General features: G+C 44.8%; 1 pseudogene; it reads left to right on the plus strand.

Annotated features, from left to right (window-relative positions):
- The first annotated feature begins 306 nt into the window (after positions 1–306).
- Positions 307–424, plus strand: LOC126337236 (5S ribosomal RNA; annotated as a pseudogene).
- Positions 425–6128: the final 5704 nt, after the last annotated feature.

Below are 6128 nucleotides of genomic sequence, written 5' to 3' on the forward strand. Positions count from 1 at the left end.
CTCACAAACTTTCATTGGACTGTTCTTCCTCAACCAGCCTACAGCCCGGATCTCACTCCTTCAGACTTCCATCTGTTTGGCCCTATAAAGGATGCACTCTGCGGGGAGCAGTAAATGGATAAGGCAGATGTTATTGATGCACAGAGATATTGGCTCCGACGTCGACCAGTGGAGTGGTACCAAGCGGTCATATAGGCCCTCCCAGTAAGATGGCTTAAGGTCGTCGCAATGAACGGAGATCATGTTAAAAAAACACGGTTTTGTAGTCAAAAGTGCGGGGAAAATTATGGTCTATTGGAATCCTGAGCCAACAGCCTTGCCGTAGTGGTAGCACCGGTTCCCGTCAGATCATCGAATTTAAGCGCTGTTGGTCTGGGCTAGCAATTGGATGGGTGACCATCCGGTCTGCCGAGCGCTGTTGGCAACCGGGGTGCACTCAGCCCTTATGAGGCAAACTGAGGAGCTACTTGATTGAGAAGTAGCGGATCCGGTCTCGGTCGGGAGGGCGGTGTGCTGCACATCCACATCCAATGACGCCTGTGAACTGAGGATGACACGGCGGCCGGTCGGTGACGTTGGGCCTTCATGGGCTGTTCGGAGTTAAGTTTAGTGTTGGAATCCTGAATAAAACCAACCTGCTTTCAGAAACAATGTTCTGCATAACTTACTGAACGACCCTCGTATACTGGTAGCTTAGTCAAACTTGTTATGCGGATTTCGTGGGTAGACTGAAGAAGAGTTTGGAACCACTAATACGGCTACAAGGTGTCTGACATGGAAACCGCCTATGGCGCCCGTTTCTGAGGACGCAGCTTCTCGGTGCGTCGGTGGCGTCTCCACACTGCCGCTACCGAAGCCTGTCGGCCGCGCAGTTGGCGAGTTTCCAGCACGCGTCGCTCGCCAAGCCGGCCGCGCCGAGTGGCGTGGCGTAGGCTTCGCATTGTTCTGGTTCGCCCCTGCGGCTGCCCTAATTGTCGCACCTCGGCCACTGACGCACGCAGCGGTAATCGTCAGGAGCAGCTGACAGTCAGCACCGCATTTGTCCGCGCCGATGGCTCGGCTCCCGTCACTGCGCTCTCCTAATAAGCGTAGCCTCCTCCTTCACGTTCCCCGCCCAGTCGGGGCACATCCGGAATTCCAAGGACGAGGATTCGTCATGCAACTCCAACTTTACATCTTATTTCAAGTTCGTAGGTAATACAGTTTTCACAGCACGCGAATCCAACACTGTACTATACTGACTAATGTAGCAGTCGGCAGATCGATCCAACAATTCAGCAGCCGAATTAAACAAATGTATCCGCCATCTTGAATTCAGTTTATCTCGTGCATCAGTAAGCTTGAGATGTTGTTTGAATGGGTTGGTGTCTTGCTTTGGTTTAGCCGTGCTGCCTCTCGACCGTTTTCACCTACTTGCCCGTACATGAATACCATCTCGGCTTTTTCTCTGACATGAACACCGGACCATTGTTCTGCTTATAGTACGTTGCGACGGTCACGAAGCCTGCAACATACGTGTTCAGAGGAACTTCATTCGTCAGCGTCATCTACACTGGCAACGATGCATTTCCATACATATGTTCATAGGACCTTTTTCCTCCATTTCCAGTCAGGAATCCGTCCGTGTAGTTTGTCGGTTTTATTAATGTTCACTCTGTACACACATATAATTAAAATTTTTGGACGTTCTCAAGTCTGAAATGAGTGAGGAGAATAATCCTGGCCATTCACCGAGTTCTAATGCAACTGTCACAACACCAGGAGGGATCGGCTATCCTAAACACCGTATGATTTGCCTCACATTTCCAGTGTTTTAAGGTTTTTGTTAATGCTATCTAGAGTTTGATTGCCTCCTGTGTTATCCAGTGTCCTGCGTTTTATGAAAGTAATGTTTATTCGATTTGTTTTGCTGGTGCTTTAAGTGCTTGTTAAACTTGCTTTTCGTATTTTTGAATCTTGCATTGCTTAATACATTGTGCATGTTACACGACATATAATACATTACATAAAGCTTTATAATGAGGGACCTGACTGTATACCTAAGTGCTGTGACAGACATCGAACAGAATTATTAATATTTTTGTTAATAGTAACCTACTTTTGTAAGACAGCTGGGTACGTTAGAACTGTATTACTTACTGTTTGTAATTTTTGTGAGTAGCTCTGTCTGTCAGTTATCTGTCAATTGTTCATTTGATCGTCCTGCTGGACCTTTCCCAGTGGTCCTTGGCCACAGGACCGTAAGAATTGTTGCACAGGGCATCCACAATAAGAGTTCCCGTTTCCAAACACTGTAGGAAGAGAACCACGGCTCATATTGACCTGAAAATTTGAATATATTACTGATGCAGGGGGAAAAGTCCCGGAAAAAACGGAAATGGCGCTGTGAGCTTCTTAACGTAAATGGGGTCGCCTACAGATGGCAGATGAATCGCAATACGACGGTTATGGTTTGAGTCACACATTACACCATCCACACGATTCAATGTACATGACTGCAGAAGTTCGGCACTCAGCTCTTGTGGCACTGTTAGTTAGATAAGCCCATCCACGACGGCAAAGTGGTATCACATCGGATGGCAAAAATTGGTTTTCAGTTTTCCTGACCCCAAAAACCGCATCAAAAGCAGATTAATTCGGTTTTTAAATACTCCGGGGCCGAAAAACCAAATAAAAGGGAAAATGACATCGGTTTCTAACTGTTGTGAGACTGATGCGATATGTGTTCGATATACTGTCCACCGTTTCCAAGCACAGGTTAAAATCAAGGCACAGCATGTTCCACAACAGTTTAGAGTGCCTCAGAGGACAGGTTCAGAACGCGTTGGGCAATGCGTGCCTTCAGTTCAGCTACGTTCTTAATTCGAGCACTGAAAACGAGATATTTTAGATAACCCCACAGGCAGAAGTCATACGAATAAATGTCAGGTGATCTGGACGACCAGTCTGTAGGGAAATGACGGCTGGTAATTCTAGCACTTCCGAAATGCCTCTGCAGCAGCCGCTTCCCTGGTTGTGCAATGCGCTGACCAGCGCAATCTTGCATAAAACTGATCCTACGTGCACATCCATGTTGCTCAAGGGTTGGAATGATGTTGGTGCGCTAAAGACTCTCTTTGCGTTTACCGTTGACGATACATGTAACAGGAACCTCAGGACTCATCTCCTCGACGACATAGGGCCGTACGATAAACGATGGTGTAAACCCGCGCCTCATAGCAACCTTTGGAGAATGAAGTGATACGGATTGATGGACATGAAGGTTTTCTGTTGCCCATATTTTCCAGCTCTACGTATTGTCACGTCATAGAAGATGGAAATCGGCTTCGTGTGTCCACAGAACGTTCCATGGCCGTTCTATGTCCACTACCATGAGAGTAAGAAATTTCAGAGCGAACGTTCGTCTTGATAGTAGAACAGCAGGAAGCAACTCTTGAACTTGGGTGATTTCGTATGGATAGCAAAGCAGGACATTTCGCAGAATTTTATACACCGTGCTCGCAGGTATGTCCAACGTTTGAACAATTACCCGTGCACTGCATCTTTGGACACCACCTCTCAACCCTGCTGCAATGCTGTGGCCACATCTACGACAGATCAACTTCTTTCCTCCCTCTGCCACAATGTGCTTCAGTGAATATGTCTTTATGGATTTTGTAATCATTTTCTCCAGAGTCTTCCCCATGAACAAGCTTGCCGTTGGTAGGGAGGCTTGCGCTTCAGCGATACAGATGGCCGTACCGTAGGTGCAACCACAACGGAGGGGTATCTGTTGAGAGGCCAGACAAACGTGTGGTTCCTGAAGAGGGGCAGCAGCCTTATCAGTAGTTGCAGGGGCAACAGTCTAGATGATTGACTGGTCTGGCCTTGCAACATTAACCAAAACGGTCTTGCTGTGCTGGTACTGCGAACGGCTGAAAGCAAGGGGAAACTACGGCCGTAATTTTTCCCGATGGCATGCACCTTTACTGTATGGATAACTGATGATGGCGTCCTCTTGGGTAAATTGTTCCGGAGGTAAAATAGTCCCCCATACGGATTCCGGGCGGGGACTACTCAAGAGGACGTCGTTATCAGGAAAAAGAAAACTGGCGTTCTGCGGATCGGAGCGTGCAATGTCAGATCCCTTAACCGGGCCGGTAGATTACAAATTTGAAAAGACAAATGGATAGGTTAAAGTTAGATATTGTGGGAATTAGTGAAGTTCGGTGCCAGGAGGAACAAGACTTTTGGTCAGGTGAATACAGGGTTATAAATACAAAATCAAATAGGGGTAATGCAGGAGTAGGTTTAATAAAGAATAAAAAAATAGGAGTGCAGGAAAGTTACTACAAACAGCATAGTGAACGCATTATTGTGGCCAAGATAGACACGAAGCCCACGTCTACTACAGTAGTAAAAGTTTATATGCGAAGTAGCTCTGCAGATGATGAAGAAATTGAAGAAATATATGATGAGACAAAAGACATTACTCAGGTAGTGAAGGGAGACGAAAATTTAATAGTCATGGGTGACTGGAATTCGAGAGTAGGAAAAGGGAGAGAAGGAATCATAGTAGGTGAATATGGATAGGGGCTAAGAAATGAAAGAGGAAGCCGCCTGCTAGAGTTTTGCACAGAGCATAACTTAATCATAGCCAACACTTGGTTCAAGAATCATGAAAGAAGGTTGTATACATGGAAGAATCCTGGAGATACTAAAAGGTATCAGATTATATATTGGTAAGACAGAGATTTAGGAACCAGGTTTTAAATTGTGAGACATTTCCAGGGGCAGATGTGGACTCTGACCACAATCTATTGGTTATGAACTATAGATTAAAACTGAAGAAACTGCAAAAAGGTGGGAATTTAAGAAGATGGGACCTGGATAAACTGTAAGAACCAGAGGTTGTGCAGAGTTTCAGGGAGAGCATAAGGGAACAATTGTCACAAACGGGGGAAAGACGGGAAACCAGAAAGATGGAAGGAGTATATAGAGGGTCTCTACAAGGGCGATGTACTTGAGGACAATATTATGGAAATGGAAGAGGATGTAGATGAAGATGAAATGGGAGATACGATAATGCGTGAAGAGTTTGACAGAGCACTGAAAGACCTGAGTCAAAACAAGGCCCCAGGAGTAGACAACATTCCATTAGAAATACTGACGGCCTTGGGAAAGCCAGTCCTGACAAAACTCCACCATCTGGTGAGCAAGATGTATGAGACAGGCGAAATATCCCCAGACTTCAAGAAGAATACAATACTTCCAATCCCAAAGAAAGCAGGTGATGACACATGTGAAAATTACCGAACTATCAGTTTAATAATTCACAGCTGCAAAATACTAACGCGAATTCTTTACAGACGAATGGAAAAACTGGTAGAAGCCGACCTCGGGGAAGATCATTTTGGATTCTGTAGAAATATTGGAACATGTGATGCAATACTGACCTTACGACTTATCTTAGAAGAAAGATTAAAGAAAGGCAACTTACGTTTCTAGCATTTGTAGACTTACAGAAAGCTTTTAACAATGTAGACTGCAATACTCTCTTTCAAATTCTGAAGGTGGCAGGGTAAAATACAGGGAGCGAAAGTCTATTTACAATTTCTGCAGAAACCAGATGGCAGTTATAAGAGTCGAGGAGCATGAAAGGGAAACAGTGGTTGGGAAGGGCGTGAGACAGGGTTGTAGCCTCTCACCGATGTTATTCAATCTGTATATTGCACAAGCAGTAAAGCAAACGAAAGAAAAATTCGGAGTAGGTATTAAAATCCATGGAGAAGAAATAAAAACTTTGAGGTTCGCCGATGACATTCTAATTCTATCAGAGACAGCAAAGGACTAGAAAGAGCAGTTGAATGGAATGGACAGTGTCTTGAAAGGAGGATATAAGATGAACATCACCAAAAGCAAAACGAGAATAATGGAATGTAATCGAATTAAGTCGGGTGATGCTGTGGGAATTAGACTAGGAAATGAGACACTTAAAGTAGTAAAGGAGGTTTTGCTATTTGGGGAACAAAATAACTGATGATGATCGAAGTAGAGAAGATATAAAATGTAGACTGGCTATGGCAAAGAAAGCGTTTCTGTAGAAGAGAAATTTGTTAACATCGAGTATATATTTAAGTGTCAGGAAG

The sequence above is a fragment of the Schistocerca gregaria genome, chromosome 2, assembly GCF_023897955.1.
Source record: "Schistocerca gregaria isolate iqSchGreg1 chromosome 2, iqSchGreg1.2, whole genome shotgun sequence".
NCBI lineage: Eukaryota > Metazoa > Arthropoda > Insecta > Orthoptera > Acrididae > Schistocerca > Schistocerca gregaria.